The following is an 18,591-nucleotide window of genomic DNA, read 5'->3' as shown; positions in this document are numbered from 1 at the left end:
ATGGAGCCAAAGCAAAAACAAGTTGTGGATGTGACTGGTGATAGAAGCAAGGTCTGATACTGTAAAGAGCAATATTGCATAGGAACCTGGAATGTTAGGTCCATGAATCAAGGCAAATTGGAAGTGGTCAAACAGGAGATGGCAAGAGTGAATGTCGGCATTCTAGGAATCAGCGAACTAAAATGGACTGGAATGGGTGAATTTAACTCAGATGACCATTATATCTACTACTGTGGGCAGGAATCCCTTAGAAGAAATGGAGTAGCCATCATGGTCAACAAAAGAGTCCAAAATGCAGTACTTGGATGCAATCTCAAAAATGACAGAATGATCTCTGTTTGTTTCCAAGGCAAATCATTCAATAGCATGGTGATCCAAGCCTATGCCTCAACCAGTAACACTGAAGAAGCTATGAAGACCTATAAGACCTTCTAGAACTAACACCCCAAAAAGATGTCCTTTTCATTATAGGGGACTGGAATGCAAAAGTAGGAAGCCAAGAAACATCTGGGGTAACAGGCAAATTTGGCCATGGAATGTGGAATGAAGCAGGGCAAAGGCTAATAGAGTTTTGCCAAGAGCAAAATGGCTGTCTGAGGAGGCCTTACAAATAGCTGTGAAAAGAAGAGAAGCAAAAAGCAAAGGAGAAAAGGAAAGATATAAGCATCTGAATGCAGAGTTCCAAAGAATAGCAAGAAGAGATAAGAAAGCCTTCCTCAGTGATCAATGCAAAGAAATAGAGGAAAACAACAGAATGGAAAAGACTAGAGATCTCTTCAAGAAAATTAGAGATACCAAGGGAATATTTCATGCAAAGATGGGCTCGATAAAGGACAGAAATGGTATGGACCTAACAGAAGCAGAAGATATTAAGAAGAGGTGGCAAGAATACACAGAAGAACTATACAAAAAAGATCTTCACAACCCAGATAATCACAATGGTGTAATCACTCACCTAGAGCCAGACATCCTGGAATGTGAAGTCAAGTGGGCCTTAGAAAGCATCACTACGAACAAAGCTAGTGGAGGTGATGGAATTCCAGTGGAGCTATTTCAAATCCTGAAAGATGACGCTGTGAAAGTGCTGCACTCAATATGCCAGCAAATTTGGAAAACTCAGCAGTGGCCACAGGACTGGAAAAGGTCAGTTTTCATCCAATCCCAAAGAAAGGCAATGCCAAAGAATGCTCAAACTACCACACAGTTGCACTCATCTCACACGCTAGTAAAATAATGCTCAAACTTCTCCAAGCCAGGCTTTAGCAATACATGAACCATGAACTTCCTGATGTTCAAGCTGGTTTTAGAAAAGGCAGAGGAACCAGAGATCAAATTGCCAACATCCGATGGATCATTGAAAAAGCAAGAGAGTTCCAGAAAAACATCTATTTCTGATTTATTGACTATGCCAAAGCCTTTGACTGTGTGGATCACAATAAACTGTGAAAAGTTCTGAAAGAGATGAGAATACCAGACCACCTGACCTGCCTCTTGAGAAATCTGTATGCAGGTCAGGAAGCAACAGTTAGAACTGGACATGGAACAACAGACTGGTTCCAAATAGGAAAAGGAGTACGTCAAGGCTGTATATTGATACCCTGCTTATTTAACTTCTATGCAGAGTACATCATGAGAAACGCTGGGCTGGGAGAAGCACAAGCTGGAATCAAGATTGCCAGGAGAAATATCAATAACCTCAGTTATGCAGATGACACCACCCTTATGGCAGAAAGTGAAGAGGAACTAAAAAGCCTCTTGCTGAAAGTGAAAGAGGAGAGTGAAAAAGTTGGCTTAAAGCTCAACATTCAGAAAACGAAGATCATAGCATCTGGTCCCATCACTTCATGGGAAACAGATGGGGCAACAGTGGAAACAGTGTCAGACTTTATTTTTGGGGGCTCCAAAATCACTGCAGATGGTGATTGCAGCCATGAAATTAAAAGATGCTTACTCCATGGAAGGAAAGTTATGACCAATCTAGACAGCATATTAAAAAATAGAGACATTACTTTGCCAACAAAGGTCCATCTAGTCAAGACTATGGTTTTTCCAGTGGTCATGTATGGATGTGAGAGTTGAACTGTGAAGAAAGCTGAGTGCTGAAGAATTGATGCTTTTGAACTGTGGTGTTGGAGAAGACTCTTGAGAGTCCCTTGGACTGCAAGGAAATCCAACCAGTCCATTCTAAAGGAGATCAGTCCTGGGTGTTGATTGGAAGGACTGATGCTAAAGCTGAAACTCCAATACTTTGGCCACCTCATGTGAAGAGTTGACTCATTGGTAAAGACCCTGATGCTGGGAGGGATTGGGGGTAGGAGGAGAAGGGGATGACAGAGGATGAGATGGCTGGATGGCATCACCGACTCAATGCACATGAATTTGGGTGAACTCTGGGAGTTGGTGATAGACAGGGAGGCGTGGCATGCTGCGATTCACGGGGTCATAAAGAGTCGGACACGACTGAGGGACTGAACTGAACTGATGCTTGGTGATTTTTAGCATCTTTTCATGTGCTTGTTGGCTATCTGGATACTATCTTTGGAAAAATGTATGTCAGGTGTTCTGCCCATTTTTTAATTGGGTTGTTTGTTTTTTCGATGTTGAGTTGTATGAGCTATTATATATATTTTGGATATTAACCCCTTGTTGGTGATATTATTTGCAACTATCTTCTCCCATTCAGTAGATTTTCTTTTCATTTCATTGATAGTTTCTATTGCTGTTCAAAAGTTTTATATTTAATTAGGTTCCATATGTTTATTTTTGCTTTTGTTTCCTTCGCCTGAGGAGAAAGATCCAAACAAATATTCTAAGACTTACGGCAAAGGGTATAATGACTATGTTTTCTTCTAGGAGTTTTATGGCTTCCAGGCTTACTTTTAGGTCTTTAATCCATTTTTAGTTATTTTTTGTATATGGTGTGAGAAAATGTTCTAATTTCATTCTTTTACATGTGGCTGTTCCCTTCACAGTTGTTGGCATGAAGCTATCATTTGTAGGTGACATGTACAGAAAAAGCCCAAAAAATCCCACAAATAAATGATTAGAATAAATAAGAGAATTGAATAAGGTTGCAGGATACATGGTCAATTACAGAAAAATCTATTTTACTTCTATATACTAGAAAAAAAGCCAGAACATAAAAATTTTAGAAATACCATATAAAATGAAATATAAAATAGCACAAAGCCCATTACAAACCAAGGAACATAAGTGACAAAATCTTTATGTTGAAAGTACAAAAACTGCTGAGGGAGATTAAAGACAATGTTTTTAATGAAATGTTAATAATGTATCCACAGATTATTAAGATATCCATTCTACCCAAAATACCTATAAATTCAATTCAATTCCAAGCAAAATTCTAGCAAGTTATTTGTAAAAATTGACAAGGTGATTTTAAATTTTATATAGAAATGCAGAGAACCTGTAATAGTCAAGGGACTTGAAAGGAAACAAAGAAGGAAGACTTTAATCACCAAATGTTGATACTTATAAATTTATAGTGATTAAGAATGTGGAAAGGATGAACAATTAATCAAATATAAACAAAGAATGCATTTGAGATCCAGACAGAGGTGATTTATTGACTATAACTCAGTTAAGGGAAAGGGTAGATTTTTCAGCAAATGATAATGCTGGGTTGAGATGATACCACTCAAATGGCAGAAAGTGAAGAGGAACTAAAGAGCCTCTTGATGAGAGTGAAAGAGGAAAGTGAAAAAGCTGGCTTAAAACTCAACATTTAGAAACTAAGATCATGGCATCCAGTCATATCACTTCATGGCAAATCAGTTCAGTTCAGTCACTCAGTCGTGTCTGACTCTTTGTAGCCCCTTGGTCTGCAGCACGCCAGGCTTTCCTGTTCATCACCAACTCCTGGAGCTTGCTCAAACTCTTGTCCATCGAGTTGATGATGCCATCCAACTATTTCATCCTCTGTCATCCCCTTCTCCTCCTGTCTTCAGTCTTTCCCAGCATCAGGGTCTTTTTCAATGAGTCAGTTCTTCACATCAGGTTGCCAAATACTGTCAGCCCTTCCGATGAATATTCAGGACTGATTTCCTTTAGGATCGACTGGTTGGATCTTCTTGCAGTCCAGGGGACTCTCAAGAGTCTTCTCCAACACCACAGTTCAAAAGCATAAATTCTTTGGTGCTCAGCTTTCTTTATGGTTGAACTCTCATATCCATACATGACTACTGGAAAAACCATAGCTTTGACTATACAGACCTTTCTCAGCAAAGTACCGTCTCTGCTTTTAATATGCTGTCTAGGTTGGTCATAGTTTTTCTTTCAAGAAGCAAGCGTCTTTTAGTTTCATGGCTGCAATCACCATGTGCAGTGATTTTGGAGCCCCCCAAAATAAAGTATCTCACTGTTTGCATTGTTTCCCTGTCTATTTCCCATAAAGTGATGGGACCAGATGCCATGATCTTTGGTTTTTGGATGCTGAGTTTTAAGCCAACTTTTTCACTCTCCTCTTTTACCTTCATCAAGAGGCTCTTTAGTTTCTCTTTGCTTTCTGCCTTAAGGGTGGTGTCATCTGCATATCTGAAGTTATTGATATTTCTCCCAGCAATCTTGATTCCAGCTTGTGCTTCATGCAGACCAGTGTTTCTCATGATGTACTCTGTATATAAGTTAAATAAGCACAGTGACAATATACAGCCTTGACATACTCCTTTCCCAGTAATGAACCAGTACATTGTTCCACGCACAGTTCACACTGTTGCTTCTTGACCTGTATACAGATTTCTCAGAAGGCAGATCAGGTGGTCTGGTATTCCTATCTCTTTAAGAATTTTTCAGAGTTGTTGAGATACACACAGTCAAAGACTTTAGCATAGTCAGTAAAACAGAAGTAGATGTTTTTCTGGAATTCTCTTGCTTTTTCTATGATCCAATAGATGTTGGCAATTTAATCTCTGGTTCCTCTGCCTTTTCTAAATTCACCCTGAACATCTGGAAGTTCCTGGTTCATGTACTGTTGAAGCCTAGCTTAGAGAATCTTGAGCATTACTTTGCTAACGTGTGAGATGAGTCCAATTGTGTGGTATTTTGAACACTCTTTGGCATTGCCTTTCTTTGAGATTGGAATGAAACTGACTTTTTCCAGTCTTGTGACCACTGTTGAGTATTCCAAATTTGCTGGCATATTGAGTGCAGCACTTTCAAAGCATCATCTCTCAGGATTTGAAATAGCTCAACTGGAATTCCATCCCCTCCACTAGCTTTGCTCATATTGAAACTTCCTAAAGCCCACTTGACTTCGCACTCTAGAATGTCTAGCTCTAGGTTAGTGATCACACCATCATGGTTATCTGGGTCACTAATAGTATAGTATTTGTATAGTTCTTTGTATTCTTATATTCTTGCCACCTCTTCTTAATATTTTCTGGTTCTGTTAGGTCCATACCATTTCTGTCCTTTATTGTGCCTATCTTTGCATGAAATATTCCCTTGGTATCTCTAATCTTCCTGAAGAGATCTCTAGTCTTTCCCATTCTATTGTTTTCCTCTATTTCTTTGCACTGATCACTGAGGATGGCATTATCTCTCCTTGCTGTTCTTTGGAACTCTGCATTCAAATAGGTATATCTTTCCTTTACTCCTTTGCTTACTGACTGAGGGGGAAACTGGGTCTTGTTCTGATGGGCAGAGTCATGCTCAGTAAATCTTTAATCCAATTTTAATTATTGATATATATGTTCCTATTGCCGTTTTCTTAATTGTTTGGGGTTGATTTTGTAGATCTTTTTTCTTCTCTTGTATTTCTTGACTATATAAGTCCATTTAACATTTGTTGTAAAGCTGGTTTGGTGGTACTGAGTTCTTTTTTGCTTGTCTGAAAAGCTTTTTGTTTCTCCATCAATTCTGAATGAGATCCTTGCTGGGTACAGTAATCTTGGTTGCATATTTTTCCCTTTCAGTACTTTAAATATACCCCGCCATTCCCTCTGGCCTGGAGAGTTTCTGCTGAAAGATCAGCTGTTAAGCATATGGTATTTCCCTTGTATGTTACTTGTTGCTTCTGTCTTGCTACTTTTAATATTCTTTCTTTGTGTTTAGTCTTTGTCAGTTTGATTAGCATGTGTCTTGCCATGTTTCTGCTTGCTTTTATCCTAAATGGGACTCCTTGTGCCTCTTGGACTTGATTGGCTATTTCTTTTCCATGTTGGGGAAATTTTCAACTATAATCTCTTCAAAAATTTTCTCATACCCTTGCTTTTTCTCTTCTTCTTCTGGGACCCCTATAATTCAAATGTTGGTGCATTTGATATTGTCCCAGATGTCTCTGAAACTATCCTCAGTTATTTTCCTTTTTTATACTTTATACTGCTCTTCAGAAGTTATTTCTATCATTTTATCTTCCAGCTCACTAATTTGTTCTTCTGCTTCAGGTATTCTGCTACTGATTCCTTGTAGAGTATTTTTAATTTCAGTAATTGTGTTGTTTGTATGCTTTTTCTTTAATTCTTCTAGGTCTTTGTTAATTGATTCTTGCTTTTTCTCCATTTTGTTTTCAAGGTTTTTGATCATCATTACTATCATCATTCTGAGTTCTTTTTCAGGTAGTTTGCCTATTTCCTCTTCATTTATTTGGACTTCTATGTTTCTAGTTTGTTCCTTCGTTTGTGCAGTATTTCTCTGTTTTTTTGTTTTGTTTTGTTTTAACTTACTGTGTTTGAGGTTTCCTATTTCTGGGCTTTAGGGCTGAATTCTTTCTTCCTTTTGGTTTCTGCCCTCCTAACGTTGGTCCAGTGGTTTGTGTAAGCTTCATATAGGGAGAGATTTGTGCTGAGTTTTTGTTTGTCTTTCCTCTGATGGGCAAGGCTGAGTGAGATGTAATCCTGTCAGCTGGTGATTGGGTTTGTATTCTTTTGTTTGTTGTTTAGATGAGGCATCCTGCACAGAGTGATACTGGTGATTAGGTGATGCCGGTCTTGTATTCAAGTGGTTTCCTTTGTGTGAGTTCTCGCTATTTGATACTCCGTAGGGTTAGTTCTCTGGTAGTGTAGGGTCTTGGAGTCAGTGCTCCCACTCCAAAGGCTCAGGGCTGCTCAGGAGTGAAGATTCCACAACTAGTTTGTTATGGCATTAAGTGAGATTAAAACAAATATCTTAAAATGAAAAACCAAAGATGAACTCCAGACAAATGGCAGTTACAAAATCAGGCAAATAATAATTAAAATAATGGAATATACACATATACATATAGACCCATGAGCAAAGTCAAAACAGTCCAACAAAAATACAGTAGATTGACCCAACGAACAAAGGACATTAAAAATTATATTGACCAGTTAAGAACAAAACTCACTTAAGCACTGGAAAACAAACTAAAACTGGAAAACAAAACTAAAGCAAGATGCCAGGTAGGGAATAAAGCAATGAAAACAAAAGTAACAAATATGTTGAGAGGAAAAGAAAGGAAAAAAAGAAAGAAAGAATAGATATGCAAAGTTAAATAGAGGTAGATGAAGGTTTATATACATTAAAGATTAACTGTAAGGGGAAAAGGACAGTAGGAAAGGGAAACAAAGAAATAAATATAGAAAACATGTAATAGGTTTAAAAAATTAAAGTTATAAAAAAGGGAAGAAGAATGAAAAAAGGAAAGAAAAAAAAAAAAAGGGAAACTCCACAGAACTGCAAAAGCCTGACGCAGAGGCAGAGGTTTATAACAACAGTAAAAAGTGTGACTGAATATACACATATACATATAAACCCATAAGCAAAATCAAAAGAGTCCAACAAAAATAAGGTACAGTAGATTGATCTAGAGAACAAAGGAAACCAAAATTATATCTACCAGAACAAAGCTATTAACTTATATGCAGAGTACATCATGAGAAATGCTGGACTGGAAGAAGCACAAGCTGGAATCAAGATTGCCGGGAGAAATATCAATCACCTCAGATATCCAGATGACACCACCCTTATGGCAGAAAGTGAAGGGTAGCTAAAAAGCCTCTTGATGAAAGTGAAAGAGGAGAGTGAAAAAGCTGGCTTAAAGCTCAACATTCAGAAAACGAAGATCATGGCATCTGGTCCCATCACTTCATGGGAAATAGATGGGAAAACAGTAGAAACAGTGTCAGACTTTATTGTTTGGGGGGCTCCAAAATCACTGCAGATGGTGACTGCAGCCATGAAATTAAAAGACAGTTACTCCTTGGAAGAAAAGTTATGAGCAACCTAGCTAGTATATTCAAAAGCAGAGACATTACTTTGCCGACTAAGGTCCACCTAGTCAAGGCTATGGTTTTTCCTGTGGTCATGTATGGATGTGAGAGTTGGACTGTGAAGAAGGCTGAGCACCAAAGAATTGATGTGTTTGAACTGTGGTGTTGGAGAAGACTCTTGAGAGTCCCTTGGACTGCAAGGAGATCCAACCAGTCCATTCTAAAGGAGATCAACCCTGGGATTTCTTTGGAAGGAATGATGCTAAAGCTGAAGCTCCAGTACTTTGGCCACCTCATGCAAAGAGTTGACTCACTGGAAAAGACTCTGATGCTGGGAGAGATTGGGGGCAGGAGGAGAAGGGGACGACCCAGGATGAGATGGCTGGATGGCATCACGGACTCAATGGATGTGAGTCTGAGTGAACTCCGGGAGATGGTGATGGACAGGGAGGCCTGGTGTGCTGTGATTCATGGGGTCGCAAAGAGTTGGACATGACTGAGTGACTGAACTGAACTGAGAACAAAACTAAATACAACACAAACTGGAAAACAAACTAGAGCAAGGTGCCAACTGGGGAATAAGGCAATGAAAACAAAACTAACAAATATGGTGAGAGGAAAGGAAAGAAAGAAAAGAAAGAATAGATATGCAAAGTTAAATAGAGATAGATAAGGAAGATTTATATGCATTAAAGATTAACTGCAAGGGGAAAAGAACCATAGGAAAAGCAAAGGAATCAATGTAGGAAAAAAAAAATAGGTTTAAAAAACTAAACAATAAAATTTTAAAAATAGAAAAAAAAAAAAGAGAGAGAGAAAAGAAGAAGAAAAAAAAGGAAAACTCCACAGAACTGGACAGGGAGGCCTTGCATGCTGTAGTCCACAGAGTCACAAACAGTCTGAGATGTCTGAGTGACTGAACTGAACTGAATTGAACTGACTGATGTGAATAATTACTTTAAATGTAAATGGATTAAATGCTCCAACCAAAGGACCCAGACTGGCTGAATGGATACAAAAACAAGACTGATATATATATGCTGTCTATAAGAAACCCAACCCACTTCAGACCTAAAGACACATATAGACTGAAAGTGAGAGGGTGGAAAAATATATTCCATGCAAATGGGAAGCAAAAGAAAGTAGGAGTAGCATCCTCATATCAGACAAAATAGAAGTTAAAGAATATTACAAGAGATAAGGAAGGACACTACATAATGATCAAGGGATCAATGCAAGAGGAAGAAATAACTATTGTAAATATTTATGCACGCAACATAGTTCAGTTCAGTTCAGTTCAGTTGTTCATTTGCGTCCAACTCTTTGCGACCCCATGGACTGCAGCAGGCCAGGTCTCTCTGTCCATGACCAACTCTTGGACTTTACTCAAAATCATGTTCATTGAGTTGGTGATGCCATCCAACCATCTCATTCTCTGTTGTCCCCTTCTCCCACCTTCAGTCTTTCGCAGAATCAGGGTCTTTTCCAATGAGTCAGTTCTTAGCATCAGGTGGCCAAAGTATCGGAGTTTCAGCTTCAGCATCAGCCCTTCCAAGGAATATTCAGGACTTATTTCCTTTAGGATGGACTGGCTGGATCTCCTTGCAGTCCAAGGGACTTTCAAGAGTCTTCTCCAACACCACAGTTCAAAAGCATCAATTCTTCAGCGCTCAGCTTTCTTCACAGTCCAACTCTCACATCTATACATGACCACTGGAAAAACCATAGCCTTGGCTAGATGGACCTTTGTTGGCAAAGTAATGTCTCTGCTTTTTAATATGCTGTCTAGATTGGTCATAACTTTTCTTCCAAGGAATAAGCATCTTTTAATTTCATGGCTGCAGTCACCATCTGCAGTGATTTTGGAACCCCTGAAAATAAAGTCTGCCACTGTTACCACTATTTCTCCATCTATTTGCCATGAAGTGATGGGACCGGATGCCATGATCTTCGTTTTCTGAATGTTGAGTTTTAAGCCAACTTTTCACTCTCCTCTTTCACTTTCAGCAAGAGGCTCTTTAGTTCTTTTCATTTTCTGCCACAAGGGTGGTGTCATCTGCATATCTGAGGTGATTGATATTTCTCCTGGCAATCTTGATTCCAGTTTGTGCTTCTTCCAGCCTAGTGTTTCTCATGATGTACTCTGCATAGAAGTTAAATAAGCAGGGTGACAATATATAGCCTTGACATACTCCTTTTCCTTTTGGGAACCAGTCTGTTGTTCCATGTCCAGTTCTAACTGTTCCTTCCTGACCTGCATACAGATTACTCAGGAGGCAGGTCAGGTGGTCTGGTATTCCCATCTCTTTAAGAATTGTCCACAGTTTTGTTGTGATCCACACAGTCAAAGGTTTTGGCATAGTCAATAAAGCAGAAATAGATGTTTTTCTGGCACTCTCTTGCTTTTTTGATGATCCAGTGGATGTTGGCAATTTGATCTCTGGTTCCTCTGCCTTTTCTAAAACCAGCTTGAACATCTTGAAGTTCATGGTTCATGTGTTGTTGAAGCCTGGAGAATTTTGAGCATTACTTTACTAGCATGTGAGATGAGTGCAGTTGTGCAGTAGTTTGAACACTATTTGGCCTTGCCTTTCTTTGGGATTGGAATGAAAACTGACCTTTTCCAGTCCTGTGACCACTGCTGAGTTTTCCAAATTTGCTGACATAATGAGTGCAACACTTTCACAGCATCATCAGGTAGGATTTGAAATAGCTCAGCTGGAATTCTACCACCTCCACTAGCTTTGTTCAGATGCTTCTTCAGGCCCACTTGACTTTGCATTCTAGGATGTCTGGCTCTAGGTGAGTGATCACACCATCGTGATTATCTGGGTCATGAAGATCTTTTTTGTACAGTTCTTCTGTGTATTCTTGCCACCTCTTCTTAATATCTTCTGTTTCTGTTAGGTCCATACCATTTCTGTCCTTTATCGAGCCCATCTTTGCATAAAATGTTCCCTAGGTATCTCTAATTTTCAATTTCTACTTCTCCTATATTGGGTGCACCCAACACAGGAGCACCTCAATACATAAGACAAACACTAACAGACATAAAAGGAAAAGTTGACACTAACACAACAGTAGTAGGAGACTTTAACACCAACTCACACCAATGGACAGATCATCAAAACAGATAATTAATAAGGAAACACAAGTCTTAAATGATACATTAGATGAGATGGATCTCATTGATTTTGTGAGGACATTCCATCCAAAAGGAGAAGAATGCACCTTCTTCTCAAGTGCTTCTTCTTCTTCTCTATTCCTCAGGATAGATCACATCTTGGGTCACAAATCAAGCCTCAGTAAATGTAAGAAAATTGAAGTCATATCAAACATCTTCTCTGACCACAACACCATGAGACAAGATATCAATTACAAGAAAAAAAAAACTGTAAGAAACACAAACACATGAAGATTAAACCATATGTTTCTAAATAACCAACAGGTTACTGATGTTAATAGCAATACAATTCTACCTCAGGAAATAAGAAAACATCAAACAACCTAACTTTACACCTAAAGCAACTGGAAAAAGAAGAACAGAAAAACCCTAAAAGTAGTAGAAGGAAAGAAATCATAAAGATCCAAGCAGAAATAACTGAAAAAGAAATGAAACAAACAATAGTAAAAATTAATAAAACTAAAAGCTTGTTCTTTGAGAAGATAAGCAAAATTGACATGCCTTTAGCCAGACTCATCAAGAAAAAAAGAGAGAAGAATCAAATCAACAAAATTAGAAATGAAAAAGGAGAGGTTACAAAAGGCAATGCAGAAATACAAAGATTTATAAGAGACTATTATGAACAACTATGTCAATAAAATGGATAACCTGGAAGAAATGGACAGATTCTTAGAAAAGTTCAATCTTCCAAGACTGAACTAGGAAGAAATAGAAATTATGAACAACCCAATTACAAGCACTGAAATTGAAGCTGTGATCAAAAATCTCCCAAATGAAAAAACAAAAGCCCAGGACCAGATGGCTTCACAGGAGAATTCTATCAAACATTTAGAGAAGAACTAATGCCTATCCTTCTAAAACTCTTTCAAAAAAATTGCAGAGGAAGAAACACTCCAAACTCATTCTACAAGGCCATGATCACCCTGATAACAAAACCAAAGACAATATGAAAAAAGAAAACTACAGGCCAATATCACTGATGAACATAGATGCAAAGATTCTCAAAAAAATTTTAGCAAACAGAATTCAGCAAGACCTCAAAAAGCTCATACACCCCAATCAAGTTGGGTTTATTCCAGGAATGCAAGGATTCTTCAATATATACAAATCAATCAATATGATATACCATATTAACAAAATGAAAGATAAAAACCATATGATAATCTCAATAGGTGCAGAAAAAACCTTTGACAAATTTCAGCACCCTTTTATGATTATAACTCTTCCAAAAATGCACATAGAAGGAACCTACCTCAACATAGTAAAGGCCATATGTGATAAGTCTACAGCAAACATTATTCTCAATGATGAAAAACTGAACACATTCCCCCAAGATCAGGAAAAAGACAAGGGTGTCCACTTTCATAACTTGAAAGTGTCCACTTTCCACTTGAATAACTGTTATTCAAAATAGTTCTGGAAGTTCTAGCTACATCGATCAGAGAAGAAAAAGAAAAGGAATCCAGATTGGAAAAGAAGAAGTAAAGCTCTCACTGTTTGCAGATGACATGATATTGCACATAGAAAACCCTAAAGATAGTATTAGAAAGTTACTAGAACTAGTCAGTGAATTTTGCAAAGTTGCAGGATACAAAATCAATACACAGAAATCACTTGCATTTCTATATACTAACGGTGAAAAATCTGAAAGAAAATTAAGGAATCAGTCCCATTCACCATTGCAACAAAAAGAATAAAATATCTAGGAATAAACTTACCAAAGGAGATGAAAGAACTGTACACAGAAAATTATAACGCACGAATGAAATAAATCAAAGATGACATATATGGATGTAGAGATATTCCATGTTACTGGGTAGTAAGAATTAATATTGTAAAAATAACTGTACTACCAAACACAATCTACAGATTCAATGTGATCCCTGTCAAATTACCAATGGTGTTTTTCACCGAACTAGAACAAGCAATCTCACAATTCATATGGAAACACAAATGACCCCGAATAGCTAAAGCAGTCTTGAGGAAGAAGAAGGAGCTGGAGGAATCAAGCTTCCTGACTTCAGATTATACTACGAAGCTACAGTCATGAAGACAGTATGATACTGGCACAAACGCAGAAATATAGACCAATGGAACACGATAGAAAGCCCAGAAATAAACCCATACACCTATGGGTACCTTGTTTTTGACAAAGAAGGCAAGAATATACAATGGGGCAAAGACAGCCTCTTTGATAAGTGAAAACGAAGATCATGGCATCTGGTCCCATCACTTCATGGGAAATAGATGGGAAAACAGTGGAAACAGTGTCAGACTTTATTTTTTTGGGCTCCAAAATCACTGCAGATGGTGACTGCAGCCATGAAATTAAAGGACGCTTACTTTTTGGAAGAAAAGTTATGACCAACCTAGATAGCATATTGAAAAGCAGAGATATTACTTTGCCAACAAAGGTCCATCTAGTCAAGGCAGTTCTTTTTCCAGTGGTCATGTATGGATGTGAGAGTTGGACCGTGAAGAAAGCTGAGCGCTGAAAAATTGATGCTTTTGAACTGTGGTGTTGGAGAAGACTCTTGAGAGTCCCTTGGACTGCAAGGAGATCCAACCAGTCCATTCTGAAGGAGATCAGCCTTGGGTGTTCTTTGGAAGGAATGATGCTAAAGCTGAAACTCCAGTACTTTGGCCACCTCATGCGAAGAGTTGACTCACTGGAAAAGACTCTGATGCTGGGAGCGATTGGGGGCAGGAGGAAGAGGGGACGACCAAGGATGAGATGGCTGGATGGCATCACCAACTCGATGGACCTGAGTTTGAGTGAACTCCAGGAGATGGTGATGGACAGGGAGGCCTGGTGTGCTGCAATTCATGGGGTCACAAAGAGTCAGACATGACTGAGCAAATGAACTGAACTGAACTGATAAAACTTGAATTTTGCTTGTTTGTTCAATTGTGACTTTTTATGGTACAGAAATTTCTTTGATTTTATAAAGTAGACTTTTTATTTTATTATATAAGTATTTTATACTGTTTTATTTATGTTACACTTTTATTACCTTGCATATTATGTTATACTTTAAAAGTATCTCTCTCTAGATGGTTGAAGTTAGGATAATGTTTTTCTTTTCCTACTTTTCTATATTGTATGGCTTTATGTATAACTTTTAAAAATCAGAGGGAAAAAAAAACTTCCTGAAAAGGGACAAAGGGAAAAAACATTTGGAGAAATGTTGCCTAATTTTCCACATTAAAAATTTGATTGTTGTTATCCTTATTTATCTACTCTGTCAGGTTTCTGTAGGACTATTAGAATAGGAACTATTTTGATTTCATTTGATTGTTTTGTCACACAAGCACACAAAAACAATTTGGAAAATCTTCTCAGTGAGTTTCTTTAGTGTGGCTCAAGATCAAATCCACACAATCACCTGAAATTCTCCTTAAAAAATGCACAGTCCTGAGCCACACCTCCGGAGAAGGCAATGTCAAGCCATTCCAGTACTCTTGCCTAGAAAATCCCATGGATGGAGGAACCTGGTAGGCTGCAGTCCAAGGAGTCGCTACGAGTCGGACGCGACTGAGCGACTTCACTTTTACTTTTCACTTTCACGCAATGGAGAAGGAAATGGCAACCCACTCCAGTGTTCTTGCCTGGAGAATCCCAGGGATGGCAGAGCCTGGTGGGCTGCCATCTATGGGGTCGCACAGAGTCGGACACGACTGAAGTGACTTAGCAGCAGCAGCAGCAGCAGTGCCATACCTCAGGACTCCCTGATGAACATTTGAGAAATATGGTTTTGCGGTCTTTCTGCATGAAAACTCTGACCAGGGACAGGCTTAGCTGACTCAGAGACCATTCTGGTGGGGTGCATGTGAGAGGGAGAGTTTAAGATTGTTTGGCCTGGGATCAACTAGAAATGCCTTCTGCTTAAATATCACTCATATTCAATCTTTAAAAAGAACACTGAGTTGGCCAAACCAAGTCCATTTACAGGCCACAGGCCAACTCTCTGTGTTAGAGGGCCAGGCTGTAGTTCTAGATAGTGAACCCATTTATAATTCTATTCTTGCTTATCCAAGCATATCAACTATTCTGGTCACACAGATTATCCTATTTCCTAGATTTGTCTTTACTAGGTATTAATTAAATGCCTCTTAATAATTTGATAAAAAATTGAAATGTGGTAAGAAAAAATGAAACAGATAAAGAGGTAATGGAAGGGGAAAGACAGTCAAGGAAAAAGATAATTTGCTTTAAGAAAGGAGAAGTGTCAGTACTGATGGAAACCAAATTGGTGGTGGATTCTGAGGATTTTCTTGTCTCTTCTAAGAAGAAGTGTGCAGTAGATTTTGTTTTTATACAGGAATCCAGAGATGACTGTTGTAAAAACTGAAAATAGTAAGCAGCTAGAAGGGCCCAGATGTTTGTTTAGGCTTCTCTGGTCTCCCCAGAGCCCAGTTCATATTTCAGCGTGAGAGCACGACGCGTCCTTGGCCTGTGGCCACTGTTTGCATCACACCGAGGCGAGCCTGGATCAGAGTTTGGCCTTACAAGCATTTTTGTTAACTTATAATTCATTTAGAGACATTTAATTGAACCAGGGTGATTCAAACGTTTTGAACCAGCAGCATTTAAGATGGATAACTCACCATGTCTGCAGTTTTCTGATGCATCTAAATGTCTATGGGAGTTCAAACATCTGTTCTAGTAAATTTCCACCCTCCATGTCAGCTTATTGATGGAATTAGCTAAATTTAAGTAAAAATCATTTGGCAATCAATACATGAGTTCTCTCATGTGATAACTTTAAACTACAATCTCTAACTTGAATTGTAATCATACTTTCCAGTCCCTAATGGGACATTTAAGATATATGTGGTATATCATTGCAAAGTTCTTCACTGAAATGAAAAAAACTTATTTCGGATTCAGTGTATTTAAAAACATAATTTTCTCTGATTATGATTCCAACTAATTATTTTTATTGTTCAGTTGCTAAGTTGTGTCCGACTCTTTGTGACCACATGGACTGTAGCCCGCCAGGCTCCTCTGTCCATGGGATTTCCCAGGCAAGAATCCTGCAGTGGGTTGACATTTCCTTCTCCAGGGATCAAACCCACGTCTTATCAATTGCGTATGCTGCTGCTGCTGCTGCTACTAAGTCACTTTAGTCGTGTCCAACTCTGTGTGACCCTATAGATGGCAGCCCACCAGGCTCCGCTGTCCCTGGGATTCTCCAGGCAAGAACACTGGAGTGGCTTGCCATTTCCTTCTCCAATGCATGAAAGTGAAAAGTGAAAGGGAAGCCGCTCAGTTGTGTCTGACTCTTCGTGACCCCATGGACCGCAGCCTACCAGGCTCCTCTGTCCATGGAATTTTCCTAACACTATACCAACAATCATGTGATGTATCTTTATATTCCAACATAATATATATATTTAATGTGCCAACATTTTGTTCTTGTGTTTTGAGGCAGTGATCTAAACCTTATAGACTTAGGACTTACCTGGCAGTCCAGTGGTTAGGACTCTGTGTTTCCAGGGGAGAGGGTCCATGTTCCATCCCTGATTGGGGAGCTAAGATACCACATGCTGCGAGGCACAGCCAAAAAAAAAGAAAAAAAAAAACCTAAACGTTATAGACTTAAAATCTAATCAAGACAAATTAAAGGGGATTTTTACTTCAGATTCCCTTCCCTTTTGATTCCAAAGCCACTCAGACAACTCTCCACTCTTGCCAAAGCCTGGTAGAGCACCAAATACATCTGAGTTCTGGGGCAGAAGTTATAGGATCAGAACATCACTGTGTATACGGTTAGGGCTCAAAAGCTAGAAGAGGCTGTTTCTGTGATGGACGAGGAACAAAGACAACAGATTCCCATTGGGCTTGGGTTGAGGAGGTACCAGCTGCTTTGAATAGATGCCTCTCTTCTACCATTGGCTGATAAAACTCAGTTCTTCACCCTCTGAGGGATTTTATATTTACCTAATGGTATGAATCAGCCAAAAAGACCACTAACCTTTTAAGAGGATACTATCACTTGAAGGCAGCACACCTACCAAATAATCAAAGCACTTGGCACCCAAGGAGGAAGACTTAATTGAAGGGTTTTAGATGCTTTACATGTTTTACATGAAGTGTTACAGAGGAGAGGGGCATTGGGATAGAAATGTCTGTGTGCTACCCCCTCCCTTAATAGCTACCCTGCAGGCCTTAAACAGATGATCATCATCCATTTAGAGTTAACTAGGACTTCTCTGGTGGCTCAGATGGTAAAGAATCTTTCTGCAATACAGGAGACTCGGGTTTGATCCCTGGGTCAGGAAGATCCCCTGGAGAAGGGATTGTCTACAAACTCCAATTTTCTTACTTGGAGAATTCCATAGAAAGAGAAGCCTGGCAGGCTACAGCCCATGTGGTCGCAGAGAGTTGGACACAACTGAGAGACTCTCATTTTTTTTTTTACATTTTTCAGCGGTATCACACAATTCAACGCTTTTCCTATTCTTTGTAATTTTTTATTTCTTCCTGCCGAGATTATCAAGTTAAAGCCCAGAGTAATGGCAAAACAGAAAAAGAAATCAAAGATAACTCAAGATAAAGGCAAACTGGTAATAAATATCAAGCATTTATCCTGCCTTTCCTATACAAGCTTACCTCCATGTATTAGTTTGCTGTGACTGCCACAATAAAGTACGGGTGGCTTAAATACCAGAAACTTCTCTCAGTTCTGGAGGCCAAACATGTGAGCTTAACTCGTCCCGTCTTGAGGCTTCTCTCCTGGTCTTGCAGATGGACACCTCCTTCTGTGTCCTCACACTGCCTTTCTTCTCTGCGCACATCCCTAATGTGTCTCTGTGTGCCCACCAGTCAGATTGGATTAGAACCCCTCTTAATGGTGTTCTTTTTAACTTTTTTTTGAAGTTTTTTTTTTAATTGAAGTATAATTGCTTTACAATGTTGTGTTAGTTTCTGCTGTACAACAATGTGAATCAACTGTGTTCAGTCAGTCGTGTCCAACTCTTTGTGACTGTCTGGACTGTAGCCCATCTGTCTCCTCTGTCCATGGGATTTTTTAGGAGTGGGTTGCCATTTCCTCCTCCAGGGGATCTTCCCGACCGAGGGATCAAACCTCTGTCTGCTGTGTCTTCTGCCTTGCAGGCAGATTCTTTACCTGCTGAGCCATGTGTAGACGCATGCCCCTCTCTTGAGCCTCCTTTCCACCCACCCCTTTGGGTCATCACCAGGCTCAGAGCTGA

The sequence above is a fragment of the Ovis canadensis genome, chromosome 13 (genome assembly GCF_042477335.2).
Source record: "Ovis canadensis isolate MfBH-ARS-UI-01 breed Bighorn chromosome 13, ARS-UI_OviCan_v2, whole genome shotgun sequence".
Classification (NCBI taxonomy): domain Eukaryota; kingdom Metazoa; phylum Chordata; class Mammalia; order Artiodactyla; family Bovidae; genus Ovis; species Ovis canadensis.
This window is presented reverse-complemented; position numbering follows the sequence as displayed.